The following is a 20524-nucleotide window of genomic DNA, read 5'->3' as shown; positions in this document are numbered from 1 at the left end:
ATCAGATCATTCGGTAGGATATCCCTGGCTGTTAGGCTGGATGGTAATACGAGGTAAGGTTTTACCCAAGTTTGGACCCTTGCAGTTGAGGAAAAAGCCTACTCCTAGTACTGTATATTAGTGATAGGGGTGTGTACAAAGTACACGTGAATACCAGGCATTGTGCGTGTGTGTATACTATCGACGAACTAGCCCCCAGGATTCTATAACATACTCGTGGCCTAGGGTTACAAATCATATATAGTCGGCTTATCACCAGTGGGGATAGAGTCCTCCACAACTCTGGTAGCTTCGTATTGTATGCCGAGTCCTCCACATGGGTCTTCGTATAATGCGTCTCGGTCCAACCTATGTGGCGCAGGATGGAACCGACCCATGAGTCCTCATGTTGACCCACCACAACTAGAAATGAGGTGCCCACCCCAACTAGAAATGATGTGCCCACTACACCACACACACAATCGGCCACTAATACATGAAAGTTAATTGCATGGTGCATCCAAAAATATTTGTTCTGCATTGTGAATGTTTATGTTTTCTCCTAAAATATTAGTCACGGGAGAGAGAAACGAAGGGCATATCTCTCCTTGTCTCCACCGGACACCCCCTCTTTCTACACCACTTTCACGTACGCACACAAACTATCTCTCGGCCCTCTAAAAGTATGCATGCCCATGACACATTCATGCGTGACGGTCACTGTATTTCAAGCGAAAGCACTATACGGTCAGTGGACTTCAGAATATGCTCATTACGGTCACCGTATATATTCTCGTGGTGATCATACGATATCTAGCTCACGGTACGTCTCCATACTTTGTTGATGACACTGACAGACATTGTATTTGATGCATGCTCCGTATTTTGTTGACGACACTTCCGGTCATTGTATTTGAAGCGAAAGCACGATATGGTCACTAGACTTCAGAATACGCTCATCACGGTCAACACATACATTTTTTGGTGCTAACCAACCTGTGGTTGGATGGTTAGGAGGACAGTGATTTCTCGAGCCCACCAGGGTTAAAGTCCTGGTGCTCGCATTTATCCTGGGTCAATTTCAGTATTTTTCCGGCGATATGTGTTCAGTGGGAGGAGACGTTCCACTCGACTACGAGGCACCTATGGTGACTTCGTAAAATCTCAAGATCATATGCTGGCTCACTCTCTCGAAGGTGCTCATAGGGGTAGGGTCTGCGTGTGTGCAATTATAGCGGTGAGTGCTTGCGCATATATGAGCGCTTGCGTCTGTACCGTGTTAAAAAAATACATGTCGTGATTGTACGGTCACTGGCTCACCCGTACAACTCTGTATTTTGTCGATGACACAATCAATTGACCAGTCAAACGTTCCACGTGGCGCAACTAGTGTTGCACCATCGGGCCGCGTAATCGTGGGGCCCACCTGTCAGCGCGTATATGAAAGAAATAAATGGTAGTTTGAGTCTATACTGTGTTAATAAAATACATTTTAGGGTGATCATACGGTCACTGGCTCACCATACAGCTCCGTAATTTGTTGATGACACGATCAATTGACCAGTCAAACGGTCCACATTCAGCAGCGCACATTACCATAGGGCCCACCTGTCAGCGCGTATATGAAGGACAAAAATGGTAATAAATTAGTTGTCGGTGGGGATTCGAAGTCGTGAGACCTCTGGTTGGCAGTCACCGGCGGTGGGGGGCGCGGTGATTGGGCGGTGGCGTGGGGATCGCCGGAGAAAAAGCTCGGCATGGGGAGGGGGGGCTAGAGGGATGGCCGGGGCGGCGGCGGACCGACGGTGGGGAGTGGTTTCGGGGCGGGCGGGGCGGCGGCGGACGGCGTTCGCCCGGCGGTGGCTGGCGGCTCAGGGGGTGGAGTTTGAAGATAAACTGCAGGCCCTTGATTTCGTATCCAACGGCTGGAAAATCTACTGACCAGAGATGAAAAAGTCAGTCGACTGACGTGTAGCCTCACCTCGCACGTACACATGCACGCAATACTCGCACGAACACACGCACGCATGCAGGCATGCAAGACTGACACGTACACATAATGAACACACGCACGCATGCAGGCGTGCAACACTGACACGTACACATGCACTCACGAACACACGCACGTACGCACACATGCATGCAACACTAAAACGTACACATGCACGCACGCAACACTCGCACGCCTGCATGCACATCGGCGACACCGCACATGACGCAAGACACACGCTCAACCTATACGTGCATACACCCTTTGTTAAGGACATGGATTGTTACAGGTATTAATAAATCTTATCTTTTTTTGCAAGGTTTAATCAATCTTGTCTACGATAAGCAGAACATTGATGTTTGCAGCGGTCTTTATGAATCACAACGTATCGAACGGGCTATCAACGTATATATAAAAAATTTAAAATTCTCTTACATTATATAATAGGCTTATCTAGATGAAATAGATGACGTCTCACTCAATGAACAATCATCGGTTTATGAAATGCCCGCTTCTGACCGCCCTGGCCCACCAAAAGTTCCTCTGCCGTGCGCTGCCTGCGTTGGGTCACCGACATGCAGGCCATGTACCGAAAGAGCCCACACGTTAGTGGAAGAACGGCGCGGTGTCGTACGTCAGAGTCGAGGGCGCCACTTGATGCACACCCGGCTGAACACGCCTCCTTGCCGCATTCAAACGCCTCCATGAAACCCGTGTGGAAGCTGAGAAACCCACTCTGGACACATGTCCGTTCATGACTGGGCCGGCATTAAAAGCAACGCAGGCCGATCTCCTCCCGTCCGCCGTCTATTTAATCTCCTATTTAAACGAGGCCAAACGCCGGCCAAGAATCGCACCCCTCCGCCGCTCCCCTATCTCCTCCTTCACCATTTTGTCCACTCTTACAATGGCTTACGAAGAGTAGTTATCCCGCGTCCAAGCCGGCTGGGTGGCCTGTCGAGCCCGCTGGATACGACCTATGCAGCTCGCTGATCCACCTCCCTCCCCTCGCCCAACGGAGCCAGTTGCTGCCTCAAGCCGGCGCGCGGTTCAGCAACTCGCCGATCCAGGCCAGCTCGACTAGGAGCCGCGCACGAGCGTCGTCGCTGTCGTCCATGCCGCCGCCTCGTACCGCGGCTCCCATTTCTGTGGCCGAGACTCCCATGCCGGCGGCCGCGCCATGCAAGCAGAGACAGAAGCCGGGTGCGTGGAGAGTGACGAGTCGGTGGCCAGCGCCTCCACATCCGCCGCCATCATCGAGGAGAAGTAGAATACAGGAGGCCGCCACCGCTTGGGTCCCATGAAGGCCACCGCGGAGGCGACACCGATGTGCACACCAGGTGTCTTGCCGGATCGTTTTGTTGCGAGGACCTTCGTCGACCCCGCATGGGCTCCACGGAAGCGGAGAAGCCCCACTCCACCATCATCTTTGGCTTCGGCATTGGGGAAGCGAGCCGTCCTTTGCGCTGAAGCATATACCTCCCGGGTTCCCGGCAGTCCGGTGATCGTGCTGCCGGACATGAGGAACACAAATGGATCGGCGGGCGACCAGTTAGGCCAGGTATTATATACCTGTGTTGTCCAGAACTAGCACCGCTTAGTTGATTTGAATGTAATGAAATACGTCATGTTTGTATGAAAATCCGGTATTTTTTATGAATTCCATCATTGTTTATGAGAAATATCACCGTGTTTGCATGAATTTCGTCTGGTTGGTTGAGTTGCTGTCAGAATGTGTGCGGCTACAGTTGGATGGCATAATATGCGGGTCGCCGGTCGGTCTGCGGCCGGCTCGGGCAGCGTGGTGGGACAAAAAAAGCACAGCTCGTGCGAGCTCATCTCCAACGTGCGCGCTGGAGGACGCATGAGCACCCGAGCCATTCCTCGTTCATCGGTGGCAAAGGCACCGGTGGACAAAAGGGTCGCCAATATTTTGGCTACCCCGGGCAAAATCCAAACAGCCCCTCCCAGCAGATTGAAATCCCTCGTTCGCCGTGAAATTTTGCCATGTGTTGTTTTCATGGACTAGCAAGATGCCCGTGCATTGCAGGGAACATCAAGATGCATTTTTTTACAAAACACCTGTTGTGATTGACCCATGCAGGAGTAATCCCATGTGTAAAAACTAATGGTATGTCGAGAATTTTATCGGAAAAATGGTATCTCGAGAATTTCATCAAAAAAATGATATCTCTACTCCTATAAAAGACTCAGTTGGTGATGATGGTGTGTCTGCCATCCGTCATTTATGACCATTAGATCTACATCTAATGGTTGTGAGGTAAGTTGTGGCATTTTTTTGCAACAATAGCTCACTTCTCTGCTCCAATTTGAAGAAAACTCCTTATTATCTTGAAACCAACCACATCCCTCCCTCGCCTCATCAAAACAACCTGAGAAATATATTTTGAGTGAAACGTAATATATTTTTAGTGGTATATATGTATATCAAAACAAGAGTGTTTTCTTTCAAGTTTGTGAACAAGTACTATTCTACTTTGGATCCGTTGCAATGCACGGGCACATTGCTAGTCTCGAGAAAGATGAGAGATAAGGTGAGGAGGAGTGGGGCGTGGTGGTGACTGGTGGTCGGACTGGGCGGAGGCATGGGGATGGACGACGCATTATGTCTAGGTTTGTATCTCTCTCACACACACCCACGTAGGTGGGGGACGTGCACGAAGAGAAGAGGTGCACGCACGGCGCACGTACTCCCGTCTCTTTCCCAACCACACCCGCGCGGGTACACGGTGGAGCTCATTTCTATACAAAAAGTCAGCCCACGTGGTAATTTGACACGTGTACTGGTTGTCCACTTGATGGAGGATCGTCTACCACGGGTGAACAAACAAATTGCGACTTGACGCGTTATGTTAAAAAAGAGGCAAACCATGTGGGGCCTACCTTAGAGGCAAGGTTCTATACACTCGAGATGCTCTGTATGTATTACTTTTGATGTGTCCTGTCAAATCGCAGAACGAGGAGAAGCTTGCTTACTATGCCGTCTCCCCCGCCCACGGGCGCAGTGGCTCGCAGGACGAGGTGAAGCTTGTTTACTACTACTCATTGTATATTGGTTTATTGGTCCCCATTGTATATTGTGTCTAATTTTGACTATAGATTGAACTAACAAAACGTTCGTGCATGTTACCAAAAATTATATCATTGACAACTATGTTGAAATATGAATCCAACGATATAATTTTTGTTGACATGCATTAACATTTTGTTAGCTAAATATTTGGTAAAAATTTGGCATGAACTACAAAGGTGGCCTATAAACCAGGACGGAGGTAGTAGTACTAAGCCTTACACCCGCTCCCTCGCCCACGCATGCGGTGGCTCGCAGGATGAGGAGAAAATTTTACTACTCCCTCTGTTTACTCCTCGTCCCTACCTTGGTTAGAGAGATTATCATATTGTTTGGAATATATGTCCTTTAGTAGTACTCCCTCCTTTCTAGTTTATGGCTCAATTTCCTTGGAGTAGTATATAGGAGTAGTACTACTACAGCAATTTCCTTGGAGTCCGTGGTGCAGCAAGCTACCCTAGACTATGTTACTACTCCCTCCTTTCCAGTTTATGGCTCAATTTCGAAATCTCTCCAACCAAGGTAGACGGTGAGTGGTGGAATTAATTTCGTAGTTTGCACAAGTAATGTACGCTCGTTTTTCTCAAGAAGTTATGTTTACAAAGGCATTAATTAGAACGAATGCATGCATGCCCACTAAATTTCCATGAACTTCTACATGCATTGGTGAGTTTTCTCTTGACAATGCTTGCATCGGGTGATTTAACGCACCTCGAAATCCAACATGTGATGGTACTACTACTAGTAGTAGAATTGAGACTTATACAAGGAAAAATGAATTTTTTTAGACGAGCCCTACAAACCGGAAAGGAGGGAGTAGTAAGTAGTATACTACCTCCATAGTGGGTACGTACTCCGTAAAATCAGATTTTCCCAAAACTAAGTCACTCAACCTTTATTTGCTTGTTTCCCTTCCTGCCTCGTTGCCCTGAACAGACTATGCCAAACTCCCCTACCTGCCGCGAGGGAAAAGACCCGCCCTCGCCTTTTTTTAGTCTGGGTTTGTATCGATGGACCGCGCGAAGTAGCAAAAACCAAGCCGTGTCTTGTACTCCTCTGTCGACGCCCGCTTTCATGAATTCTGTACTTCCTCTTGCCGACATGTGGGACATATAGCAACCGGGTCGATGTGTCATGCACCAACTAACAGTGCAGAACAGCAGGGGGGACACACCCCAGTCGTACTGCCCCAGTAGTAGTAATGAGCAATGAGACGTCAAATCACAATGCCGCACCTTCCCAGACGGACGAAGCAACCATTATTTCACACTTTGCTTCGCCATCATCTCCTTCAAGAAAACCACGTAGTATTGCTTTTGCCATTGTTCTGCCTCAAGAGGGACATGCGCATCGCCTTGGTACATCATGACACGTGGGACCGCATGACAGGCCATGCTCCCCCGCCCATCGCTCGGTAAAATCACCTCATTTTTACTACTTCCTCCGTATCGGTTTACAGGGCATGCACATCGTTCTAGGTTGAGAATTTAACTAGCTATATATGTGATGAATAGTACTCCCTCCGTCTAGGTGAATAAGTCATCTTAGGTTGTGCACCGTGACCAAGAAGGAGGAGAAAACGAGAGAACTTAATGTTTATTTCCTAATTAATAGCATTGTATGCAATGAACTAACCACTGCATGTCGTGTTTCGTAGTCTCGAGTCATTGAAAACATGCGCACCCCACATCTCTTATTGGTTGATATGTCAAGAAACAAGAAACGAGGTGGGAGTTAATGCACCGCACCTAAGTGATTTGGGATTATTTGGTTTTCGTAAGGTGACTTATACACCTAGACAGAGGAAGTATATGTTTAGAAACTACATCCGCTTAAGAATCGAACGATATACTTTTTGTGACATAGTAACTCATATTTAGTTAGTCAAATGGATGACCGAGAACTACGTGCGCGCCCTATAAACCGAGACGGAGAGGGTAGTACAGTACATATCTTTTGAGATCAATATAGTCAGGATTCACCGAGGAGCAAAACCAAGTGGTAGGCTGCTCCTGTCATGTTGGCGTAGCAACTCAACCAGGGTCAGTCCGCACACGAAATGGTGGCACACTTAATAGGACCCCTTTGGCTGACATGTGGCTCATCCACCGTCTTGTTCCACGTGCGATGCACCAAATTACAGTTCGGAGCAGCGGTTGGACTTGGAGGCACCCCGGTCGTAGCGCCGCAGTAGTAGTAAATGAGCGATGAGGGGTCAAATCACAAAGCCCCACCTTTCCCGCATTAAGCTGGACGGACGAAGAAACCATCATTTCACTCTAGGGCACAAGAGCATAAAGAAAAGAGAAAACCAATGATGCGTGCGACAGCTACCTAGGGCACCCTAGGGTAGGGGCCTCCACTACAAATCCTTTTTTTTGAAAGCGCCTCCACTACAAATCCGCTTCTCCCTCGTCCTCTTGAAGAAAACCGATGATGCGTGCGGCGGTAGGGTTTGTAGGAGTACTACGGCGTGCGGGGCCACGTCGTAGTAAACGGGAGAGAGATTGAGTTCGAGTCGACGCCTTAATATGTGTGGGATGCTTGCTTTTACGGGAACGAGGAAGCATTTTGGGTTCGGGGACCAGTGGAGATATACGTACAAAAAATTGTGGACGTAGGTTCGACCGAAAGGCAATGATGCATGGGCCCTGCATTTTGATATACCTGCGGTCGCGTGAAATTTGCTACTCTACTCAAAACTTGTCACGACCGGATTTTCGGGATATTAATTTCCCAGAAAAACGGCCTTTGTGCTCACCAGCCCCAGGATTACTGTTAGCTGATGAGGCACCAACTTGATACAAGAATTCCAAGCAAGGTACAACATATGTAGTACAAGACCATTGTGGCCTAGGAGTATAACACTTGGTTTCTAGTGGTTGATGGCGGAAGCGGTTTGTGGTTCATCCGCATCTATGGGACTCCATTTCCCACAAGAACAGCTGACCAGGACAACTCCTATCTTCGCGAGGACGCTATCGTCCTTGCGTAGGATCCGGGGCTGTCGTCGTAACGCTCTTCTCCACGTAAGGAATCTGGCCAAGACAATAGCCAGGGACAAGCCAGTGAGTACGTTTGAATGTACTCGCAAACATTAAGAACACGGGTATAATATAATAAGAGACGATCATGCTCCGAAATATTCATGATCATAGCGTCTATCATGAAAATAAATGAAATCCATGGCACTCGTAAGCAGGTGTAATTATGAATATGCAATGCGGAGTAGAGAATAGAATGCACTATTCGAGTGTCTGGAGCGACGCCTCAAAAAGTTGTAAATAAATTAACAATGCCGCAGTCGGGCGTCTGGGCGACACCACATAAAGGGCTTATAAAGGATAAATAAATAACAAACATGCCGCAGTCGGGCGTCTGAGTGACACCACATAAAGGGCTTATAAAGGATAAATAAATAACAAAACATGCCGCAGTCGGGCGTCTGAGCGACACCACATAAAGGGCTTATACAAGAATGATCACAGTGAATATCCAGGAGGTAGAACCGTCCCAGGGATACTCAATAAATTCAAATAAAGTAAATGGTTAGTCCACAATAATAATAATCATAAACCACATGTCACAGGTCATAAACAAAGTTCTGGCGTATTCGTTTTCTCCATCCGAAGACCGTTACTATGATCTAGCTTAGTCGTTCTCCATTCGAATACCGTTACATGACCCACCTCGGACTGGGGTCCTTACCCATGAATATGGCTATCCGAATGGATATATCCTCTGCAGAGGGTGTACTATTTACCCACGAGTAATGGATTTATTTAGCCCATCGGGACTAATTCCGCCTACGGCCTTTTAATTGAAAACACGCCTGACCTGCACACACCAGCTTAACTTACCGGTGTCTGGAATCACCCACGACACCTGCCAAGCAAAACTCTAAGTGGGGAGGCTACAACCTCGACGTAGCATGGGATCAAATTTATATTCGCGCGCTCTAAGGGGTGCCCCCCTCTCGGTCCCAACCGGAAACACCCATGCCCCCGGACCAGGTGGCATGCCTACCGGAGGCCTCCGGTATCTTCCACCATGGCCTCTCTGTACGGTGTGTGCTTTGGTAAGGGGTTGACAACTTACTGAACCGTACCCTACCTGCGGCAGGGACAAGTGGTAGTACAAAACAAGTAGGGGAAGTTGCTGAACAAGACTCGACCTACGACCGACTCAGGCGGTCCAAGTATTCTCCGAATAATAGCATAACCAAAATATTTCCATCGACAGACAGAATCACTGCTCATCAAAACTCATCATGCCATACCGGACACACTCGTCCCGACGAGGAACTAGGGACAAGCTCGTGTCTACCCAAGACCATGACTCTCTCGGCTTCCTGCCGGTATGCATGAAAGATTCACGAGGGTGATCACTATCACAACATATCCATTACTAACAGCAAAACATCTCCAATATGCACTCATGCGCGAGAAAAATAACGCATTGCTCCAAGTCAAGTGGTGTTGTAACCTTATCAAAACACCTCACGAAGATATTATGCCAGAGTTCAGAATGCTTGCCTTCAAGAGTATGCAAAGGGTGCAGTTTTAGAAAGCTTTCTTCTCCCTCCATTTTCCTATTTTGAAAAATATATTCAAATACAAATATTTCAAACACAGTACAAAAAGTTGTCTCAAATATTTTTTAAATAAATCTTAAAATAAACTAGATAAAATTTGAGAGAGGTAGGAAAAAGAATCAACTCATTTGGAGTTTTATTTTAAAAGATATAGCCAGTCAACGTTTGGTCAACTCTGTTTTTAATAAAAAACCAGAAAAAGAAAACGTTTCGAGGGGGAATACGCCTTCGCAGCAGAGGAGACGTACTCGGGATTTATACGCCTTCACTTAACCAGAGTGGACGGCGCGCGGGTCACTGACAGTGGGTCCAGGGGACCCACTGGTCAGGTTTGACTGGTCTTCTCTCCCTCCTCCCTCTCTCTGCCCGAATGGGGGCGGGTCTCCGGCGATCGCCGGCGCTGAACGGCAGCTCCCCACGGGGCCCCGAGGGCAGGGATGGATCCGCCAGACCGGGGCGGTCCTCTCGGTGGGCGCTAGGCAGGTGGGGACGGAGAAAGTCACCGGCGGCGAGCTTCCGCGGCGGACGGCGGTTCGGGAGCAAAGTGAGCTTCGGGCTATGGTGGTCCTAGGTCGAGGCTGAGGCGCTAGGCAGCTCCGCAAGGCTATGGGGAGACTCTTGGTGGCGCTGGATGGGCGGGGGAGGGTCTGGCTGCGGCGTATTGCACCGGAGCTCGGCGGCGGCCGAACTGGCCGGAGGCGAGGAAGAAAGCCCTTCCCCGTCGATTCCTGGCTGCGGGAGTACTATGTGGGTGGCCTGGGGTTGCCTGAGTGCTCGGTTGAGCTCGGGGTCCCCTTATATAGGCGCTCGAGGTCGGTCCCGCGGCGGCCGAGGATAGGATCGCCAGCGACCACTCTTCTGTAGCTGCAGGACTACGTGGCGGCGACGAGCGCGTGCCGACGGCTTGCGGATAAGCTCGGGCTGTTCCCAGGGGGCAGCTGGCGCGCGCGGGTGGCTTGGGCGGCGCCGACCACGGCAGAGCCCGCTACCGACGCCGGCGTGCCGCCAAGGGAGCCCTGACGGCGGCGCTGTAGGGCGCCAGGGAGGCTTGGAGGTTTCCGGTGAGTGGGCGAGTGCATGGCGTGGCTCCGCAGGCGAGCTGGGGCCAGGGATGGGATGCGTCGAGGGCGGCAGTGCGGCGCGGCGGCTCGGTGCGCGCGCGTGCAAAACGTGCGCTCTGGGCGCGCCCAGAGCACGCACGGGCCGTGTTCGACGAAATGTCGGGGCGGCTTAGAGTGCGAGGGTGAGGCTGGCAATTAACAGGACTAGGATAGAGATAGCTAGGAGTTTAGTGGACAAGGTTGCTGGGTCAGTGGAACAACATCATAGTGCAAACTAGGAAACATGCCCAAAACTGACTGTGCACACCAAGTGTTCGACAGAATGCCAAGTGCACTTAGGCAACTCTTGGAGTGGCCAAAATCTCCAGATCAGGGTCTCTCTAGTGGTAGGTGATGATGGCAAGATCATTTGGGCAAAACCAGAAACTTGTTAGTGCAAGTTTTGCAAAACTCCAGTTTTGGACAGAAAGAAAAAGGTTTCATTGCATGCACTTAAAATCCTCCAATGGGCCCAATCTCCTGGACTTAAGGGTTTTGTAGGGAGGGCTACAAGCAGGAAAAGGCTCAGGGTCACTAGAGCAAAATAAAATAGGGTTGCAGTACAAATCATCAAACTGGACCAGAATGGAAAAGAGGTTGGTTCACTCAAATTTTTCAAAGGACAACACTGGGTTTTTGCATGAAGTTGAATCATATGCATCTACTGACATCCCCAAACACTTGGAAGAATTTTTAAAGAAAAATTTAAATAGGTTGTAGTGCAAAAATGCCTACTGGACCAGATTTGAAAAGTTGATGTAGAGCTCAAAATCCCCAATGACCAAAAGATATTTTTGCATAGAAGTGATGTGGAAGCATCACATGACATCCCCAAATTTCGGTGGAAATTTTAAATGCATTTGCCAAATTGTTGCAGTGTAAAACAGGCTCCAAAATTTATGAAAAAACATTTTAAAGGAATAAAGCTTAGGGAAAAGCAAATCTTACAAATTAAATCCACTGATAAAGAATTGTTTTATAGAGAGAGTATTCAAGTCCAATAATACTTTTGGAAAGTTTTGACTTGAGGTAAAAAAATCCACAATATCAAAAGGGCAAATCTAGACAAATGGAAAAATTTTATTTTCCTGGCAAAATTTTAAATCAAACAAGGTCAAAATTTTGGGGTGTCACAAAACTAGTAAGGTACATGCATTGAATGCATGAGATTTGGAAACCAAATTATGAATAAATACACACTATAGCAAGTAAAGCTTTGAGTCATATATGTATGACGTAGATGTTCGTTTAGTTCTTATAGTTAATCTCATTCAAAATCAATTAGTTTTATAAAAAGGTTAAGATTCATGGGATTGTGCATTGTAAAGCATAAAGTAAAAAACAAATAATGGTAATTCATTTAGAAAAAAAAGTTTGGGCAATTATGATACGGAAGATTCTAGAACAAAGGAGAAGTGCTTGTGTTTTGGGAAAGCATACACGGCCCACATCTCTTATTGGTTGATATGTCATGAAACAAGAAACAAGGAGGGAGTTAATGTACCGTGCCAAAGTGTTTTGGGATTATTTGGTTTTTGGAAGATGACTTACACACCTAGACGGAGGGAGTACAAAGAGAAAAAATGAATTGCAGTTAAAAGAATGGCATTTCTAACAAAAATGTGAATTTGAACTACATATGTGTGCACGTGACCAGCACATACATTGTCAATGCAAAATTTAATGCAAGAAATAACTTATGAGTAACATGCATGAATTGATGATGTGGTGCTTGCATTCATAGAGTAGAAAAAACAATGTGATTTATGACTTGCATGCATGACGTGTTCTTGTGCCATAGTTGCATGTCTAGGAAAAAAGCTACTAGTGGGTTGTACTAGCTATTTAGGAATAGAAGATGTATACATGGAAGTTGTAGGGAAAGAGATGACATGTATCTCAATTCCCATGAGTAGGGATTGGAAAAGAGATGTCATTTGGTTCACATCATAGGAACTTCTCTACTGAATCTAGAGATGACATGTATCTCAATTCCTATGAGGTGGGATTAGAAAAGAGATGTCATTTGCTTCACATCATAGGAACTTTTCTATTGAATATACGCTAATGTTTATTTTCCTTTGAAATTATGGGAGTGTAGGAATCCATTCATATGAACCAAGTGGCTCTAAAGCTATAAAAATGATATCATGTTTATTTCCTTTGAAATGTGGAGTATATGAATCTATTCCTATGAACCAATTGGCTCTAAAGGAAAAAAACCTATAAAAATCATATCATATAGAGTTCCTATGATATTCCTCCACACCAAAGGATGGTTGAAATTGCTGCAGGTGATAAGGCGGTCTTTCTTTGTAGACTCCTCCTCCATCTTTATAGTTACCTCTCGAAGATGAATGAAATGATATATACTGGGTATTCTATATGTGCATTTTGGTACACGAAAACTCAGTAAAAGTTTGTGAGGTTTGAATTTTCAATAAAGCTATATGGACTGCATTTTGGAACGGAGGAAGGAGCATACGACACTTGCTAACACTCACGTGGAAGATTTGTGTGTAGGAGGAGTCACTGCTCTGTTAAATGACATGGCAAAACTGACACTGTCGGATGCCGATCTAACGGTTCTTACGACGTTCGTCAGGAAACGGCTTGTGGCGAACGTTTGTCGGATAATGATTTACGGACACATGCATTGCATTGATATGTGGCCCCTCTCTCTCACGCACACAGGTACCCTCACGAGTCACGACTCTCCCGAGTCCTCTCGCACCCACCGTCTATCTGCAGGTAGACGTCACACACATATGTGCTCTTCACACCCTACCCTCAGAACTTCTAAAAAACAAAAGACGTCGCACACCTTTTATTTTAGCTCACACGTCACACACTTATACTATTACTCTTGTGGTGAACGTTCTTTGGGCATAGTATATTGTACTCTCATGAAAAGAAGCGGTGCACGCACGCACTAGTTCTCTCACACCTACTCGCGGGTACACGTAGGAGCGCATTTTTTTGAAGCTGGTACAACAAAATCACTCCACTATATATATAAGCTGGAGCCTTAGCGCTTGCTTTACTAGGGTTGCTCTCTTTCACTCTCTCATGCTCTCCAGATCTAAGTAAGACATAGGTGGCCACACTCTCTCTGCTCACGGCTGGTCATAAATCTGACCGGACCACCTCGACCGGGGCAGGGGTGTAGGTGCATCGTTCACGCTGTCATTGGCGGCGAGGGAGGAGACCAACGGCTGCCCGCGCATCCCGATCGGCGGCCGCGCCGGCTCGGGAGGGCCTCCGACCCCTTCTTCCTCCCTGCGGTATTGTGGCCAAGATGCGGCCTCCCGACGCCGTCTTTGCCACATGCCAACGACCCTCAGGTATATATTCCTTTGAAACCTGCCTTGCTCTACTACCCCAGCTCCCCACGTGGCTGCGTGTGGATCTTTTTCTACTTCCGTCGGCTGTTCCAAAGCCACCTAGACTTTTGCTATTATTAGAGGTAAAGCTAGTTCATACAGTCGAATCTAAGAGTTGGTTCAAACAATGAAGAAACTGGGAAAGCTGTAGCATGAATCTAGGATTTGGTTCTAAGAGGAAACGGGGGAAAGTAGTAGATACTGGCTACCCAACCGGTCTATTGGTTGAAAAGGCGAAGAAAGCATGGTGGATGGCGAAGGGTGGGGGAAGTGGACCTGTCTCTTGGTTGAAAAAGGAAAGAAAGTGAGGGGTGTTGGGGGACAATGCAAATGAGAATGAGCAGGTCTAGATTTCCTGTGCTCACATAGGAAAATGTCGCCGAGGAGATAAAAAATGGGACAAACGCAGACATGCTGCCCGAGTGTTTGCCGCTCTCGGCAACCACATCTGCCTCACCACTTTATGCCCCTGCTGTTCCTACGCCCATATCGCTACCGTTAATGTAAAACCACATGAAGCATTAAGCAATGCCACCTAATGTCACTATAAGTAATGGTCTAGTGTCGTCGTTAAATTGAAGCAATGCCACCACCATTTTATGAAGTGCTTCTGTCTTGCTTTATTTCCCATGAATTGTGTTTTTGCAGTTACACTTAAATCTCACACCGCTAACATTGCTTCATCCCAGTGGAACTGCACAAATTTGATTGCACATTTACTGACCATGTGCTACTCTCATGACAGTAATACTAATGCTATTGTTCTCCATGTTAATCTAGTGGCAGTGTTGATGTGATGTCATGCTACTTACTTAAGGGCACTTTCATACTGTCAATCTAGTGCCAATTATAACACAATAGATGCTTCTGTTAATCATACGCCACTACAAATATATGTCGCTGTTTAAATAACCGTATTTTGTATTTGCGCAAATAGGGTTGTCTGTCTCCATATCGTTTCTATCTGCGCAATCAAAAGTACACACCTCAGTTTTAGTACAACTGCACAAAATGAGATGGATATTCCTAGCTGCCGTCCTCTAACCACCAGTGTTCCAGGTATTCCTACATTGGTTCTAACTAGGTAGAATGACCAACGCAATCTAAAAGAAGCCGATTCATACGTTTTACTTCCTGATTGCAGGCAGGGACGAGCGAAAACAACTGCATCCTAGTCCGGAATGCACTTTCTTCCAGTTCATCCATGGACGGAGGACTAGCTGGCACAGCTGCACGGAGGTTTTGGGAGAGGTGCGCGGACAAGAGGCTTTGTGGTCTGCTTATTTTTGCAAATAGCGGCGCTTAAATTTAGTGGAATGCACAAGAATTTCAGCTGGTTAGTACACTACATGGTTCAGTTCAGCATTCCAGCTGAGAACACAATTATAATTAGTTATTCTGGAATGAGAGAACCTAAACCTGGATGGTGGCAACAAGAAAAAACCAGAGTGAACTCCAGGAAATTTAAGCCTGCCGGGAGGCCCTTTGCTTAGAGAAGCCTTGCTTGTTTTTTCCTGATTTGTAAACCTTCTCACAACTTGTCTTTTGTTGTGAACTAGTATATGTTTGTTATGTTCTACGAATCATCGAGATGTTTAAAATTGCTTAACTTATGCTTTTCAAGTTTTTTATGAAGCCGAGTTTAATGTGAGTGTTCCACATGAACGCTGGAGCGTGTGAACGTTTGGAATTTACATTGTGGCCTCAGTTAACTGCATGAACCGCTGTAACAAGATACGTAGTTGCTTATATGTCAGATAACAAATTATTGATTGTTAGCTGGTCGATAGCCTAGTGTTGAAGCAAGCTGAGCCAATGTGCCGTGTTTTGCACAACTGCTTACAAGTGGGGTAGCACCAACAGTGTTTACAAGTACTTATGTATATGTTGGCGCACATTTCTCGAACGAGTACTCTAGTTCATCAAACACACACTGCTCGTATGATAAACCGTGACAACTTATGTCTTACCATGCCATATTCATGAAAAAACAAGTGAGGACGCATTGGTTTTGGCAACAATTACGATGGTTCTCACATGATTCACGGGCACACAAAAGTAGCAGCAGTTCCCGTAGACGGATTCAAACAGAGTACTAGCCCCAGAGGGCTTGATAATAGGCAAGGTTCGGATAAGTAGACACAATCCAAACTAGTATTAAACACTAGCTGGGGCAACTATTTCATGCCTCGATCTAATTTGGGCTGGACACAAGACGGACCTTGCCATGAACATCATCGAGGACGTCCGGCAGCAGCTCAATCCTTTGAACCTTCATGAAGATAACCTTGTGGCCTTTCCACTCATAAACTTGTTTGTGGAGGCATGCCACGTCATCTTCCTACGTAAGCTTGACAAGAACAGTATGCCTGACAAACGAAGGAGTAGCTTTGAACTTCTTGTGCTTCAGTACACCCTGGACAACACGCCTGACAATAGTGAGGCTGGAATACAACTCAACATCGGTATAAGCGCAAATGGCTTCCAGGATCCAACAACCTAAGAACTCTGTTTTCCCAGTGTGTATATTCAGGTCATCCGCCTCATAGCGAGTGACATGTACAACCACACAATCCTTGTCTGCATCAAGGCTCTAATTGAAACAGAAACAAATTCTGAATTACTTTCCAGTATAAGAAACACAAGTTATTTAAACCACTATGTATAGCATGGCATCGAAGCTAATAAAATTTTGCATTATTCATCACCACATACTTAGATGAAAAACCATAATCGAGATCGGCAAGAAGAAAATGACCTTGGGCAGCTCAGCGGGGGGGGGGGGGGGGGGGCAGACACATCCTCAAAGGGGGAAAACTGCTCCTGCAGTGCCAAGGGGGCTGTAACCTCAAACGGGGCATTGACCATCTCAGTAGTGGCCGTGAGCGTATCTGGGGTCGGCTCGGTGGCTGCCTCCATCTTCTTGGAGCTCTCTGTCTCGTGGGGATCAGCCTCCCGCGTCTGCTCCAATATCGGCAGATCTTTGCCTGGTTCTCCTTGGTCCATCATGAAACTGATGAATACTAGGAGACCACTGAAAGGAAAACACAATCGCAATGACAATGAAACAAAAAAGAGAGTGAGGATCGGTTACTGCTTTGCAAAAGTCCATTTTTTCTCTGAACGAAAATATACCAATATCACGGATCCGCTTACCTTCCCTTCGTTGGGAGAGAAGAACAGTGGCAGATGCGAGTGTTGGCTTTCTAGAAGACGGTGAGGGAGAAGGGGATTTAGCCAAGAGTGAAATGATGGTTGCTTCGTCCGTCAAACTTAGACTATGGGGAGGTGGGGTTTTGTGATACGACGGCTTGTTACTGCTGCGCTACGACCGGGGTGACTCTCCGCCTGCATAGTGCCTTCTAATTTGGTGGATGGCATTTGGGCCCATGCTACCTCTTGAGCACTACGTTGGTTTTCAATTTCTTCCAACCTTCTAAGGTGAGGATCAATGTTTTTAGGCAGGGCCATTAGGGCAAACATGCAACAAGAAGCAAGCGAAAAGAGGCGAATGGAAAAATAGGGCGAATAAAATGGCAAAGGTGAAGTGGGGGAGAGGAAAACGAGAGGCGAATGGCAAATAATGTAATGCGAGGGATAAGAGTTTGTGATGGGTACTTGGTATGTCTTGAGTTGACTTGACTTGGCGTAGATCTCCCCGGCAACGGTGCCAGAAATCGCCCATTGGCGGGAGATAAAATCTTGACTTGACTTGGTGTAAGCCTCCTCGGCAATGGCGCCAGAAATCCTTCTTGCGACCTCTTGAGCACTTCGTTGGTTTTCCCTTGAAGAGGAAAGGGTGATGCAGCAAAGTAGCGTAAGTATTTCCCTCAGTTTTTGAGAACCAAGGTATCAATCCAATCGCAAGTCGCCTTGTACCTACACAAACAAATAAGAACCTTGCAACCAACATGATAAAGGGGTTGTCAATCCCTACACGGCCACTTGCAAAAGTGAGATATGATAGAGATAATAAGATAAATATTTTTGGTATTTTTATGATATAGATTGAAAGTAAAGATTGCAAAGTAAAATAGATTGGAAACTTATGATGGAAAATAGACCCGGGGGCCATAGGTTTCACTAGTGGCTTCTCTCAAGATAGCATCTACAGTGGGTGAACAAATTACTGTCGAGCAATTGATAGAAAGTGCATAGTTGTGAGCATATCTAGGCATGATCATGTATATAGGCATCACGTCCGTGACAAGTAGACCGAAATGATTCTGCATCTACTACTATTACTCCACACATCGACCGCTATCCAGCATGCATCTAGAGTATTAAGTTCATAAGAACAGAGTAACGCATTAGGCAAGATGACATGATGTAGAGGGATAAACTCAAGCAATATGATATAATCCCCATCTTTTTATCCTCGATGGCAACAATACAATACGTGCCTTACCGCCCCTGCTGTCACTGGGAAAGGACACCGCAAGATCGAACCCAAAGCTAAGCACTCCTCTCATTGCAAGAAAGATCAATCTAGTAGGCCAAATCAAACTGATAATTCGAAGAGACTTGCAAAGATATCAAATCATACATAAAAGAATTTAGAGGAGATTCAAATATTGTTCATAGATAATCTTGATCATAAACCCACAATTCATCGGATCTCGACAAACACACCGCAAAAAGAATTACATCAAATAGATCTCCAAGAAGATCGAGGAGAACTTTGTATTGAGATCCAAAGAGAGAGAAGAAGCCATCTAGCTAATAACTATGGACCCGAAGGTCTGTGGTAAACTACTCACACATCATCGGAGAGGCTATGGTGTTGGTGTAGAAGCCCTCCGTGATGGATTCCCCCTCCGGTGGAGCGCCGGAAAAGGCCCAAAGATGGGATCTCATAGGTACAGAAGGTTGCGGCGGTGGAAATAGGGTTTCTTGGTGCTATCAGATGTTTTTGGGGTATATGAGTATATATAGGTGAAAGAAGTCGGTCAGGGGAGCCACGAGGGGCCCACGAGGGAGGGGGCGCGCCTCCCTGCTTCATGGCCGCCTCGTTGCTTGCTTGACGTCCACTCCAAGTCTCCTGGATTGCGTTTGTTCCAAAAATAACTCTCCCGAAGGTTTCATTCCGTTTGGATTCCGTTTGATATTCCTTTTCTGCGAAACACTAAAGTAGGCAAAAAAACAGCAATTTGCACTGAGCCTTTGGTTAGTAGGTTAGTCCCAAAAATAATATAAAAATGTATAATAAAGCCCATTAAACATCCAAAACAGATAATATAATAGCATGGAACAATAAAAAATTATAGATACGTTGGAGACGTATCAGCCCGCGCGCGGCATGGCCCGCATGTCGGTGAACAAAAGTAAAACGGTATTCAGTAGAGGGAGACGTTTCGATGATCGGAGGAGCCAGAAGCGGTAGTGTATCCACTGTACAAGTAGTAATTGTTTTTCTAGTAGCTGTAGAGTGTCTCCACTGTACTAGTAGTAATTGTTTCTCTGGGCCCAAGACAAAACAGCCCATCCACCCTAGTAAATAATAAAATCAATTCAAAAGCCCATATATTTACTTAATGAGAGGCGCTAGCCACACCCAGCACACCGCCCCCCAAAAAAACCTACGTGCTCTTCTTCCTCCTCACTCCCACCCACCTCACGTCAGCTCGCTCCACTCGTACCCCCAAATTCCTCACCTCACTCCTACAGAAACCCCCAGCTCCCCTTCTTGCTCACTACTACAGAAAAACCTCAGATCCCTTCTTCTTCACTCACACTACAACTAGGCTCATCATTCGTTACTCTGCTCAAATTCGTGAGCGCGACGCGACGCCCTCGAGGAAAATGGAGTCGGCTAACCCCAGCGCCAAGAAGATGAGGCTCCCGCCAGCGGCGACGCCTGTTGTAGATCCCGCACCCGACAGCGCGGGGAGAAGCGGCGACCCCGCCCCCACCGGATCCCAGGAACCCATAGAATCTCGGGTGGACCGCATCAGCGATCTCCCGGACGCCGTCCTTGGGGAGATCATCTCGCTTCTCCCCACCAATGATTGCTGTTGTACTCAAGTCCTCTCAATTCGGTGGCACCCTTTATGGCGCGCCGTGGCTATCTCTCTTCAATGATTTTGAAATCCCCAGAGCCATCATCTCCTCCCGCTAGGGCTCCGTTCAAAGCTCTGGATCCCTTCATGCTACCTGAGCAAGCATACCATGCCCTGCATGGTGGACACCTGGCTGAAATCCATTGAATTCACAGAACTACACTTGCTTGAGTTCTACTATTCCCCTTGAAATCACCTACCAGATACCGAACGCCATCTACCTGTGCCCTCAGCACCGATGTCCATCTCGCGGTTTTCCTCCTCTCTCCACACCGCCACCTTTACGCTGTGCTACCTACCAGACAATCTGGTACTAAACCTTCGACTC

Source organism: Aegilops tauschii, chromosome 1 (genome assembly GCF_002575655.3).
Source record: "Aegilops tauschii subsp. strangulata cultivar AL8/78 chromosome 1, Aet v6.0, whole genome shotgun sequence".
Taxonomy (NCBI): Eukaryota; Viridiplantae; Streptophyta; class Magnoliopsida; order Poales; family Poaceae; genus Aegilops; species Aegilops tauschii.
The sequence above is the reverse complement of the archived record's forward strand: the minus strand, read 5'-3'. Positions refer to the sequence as shown.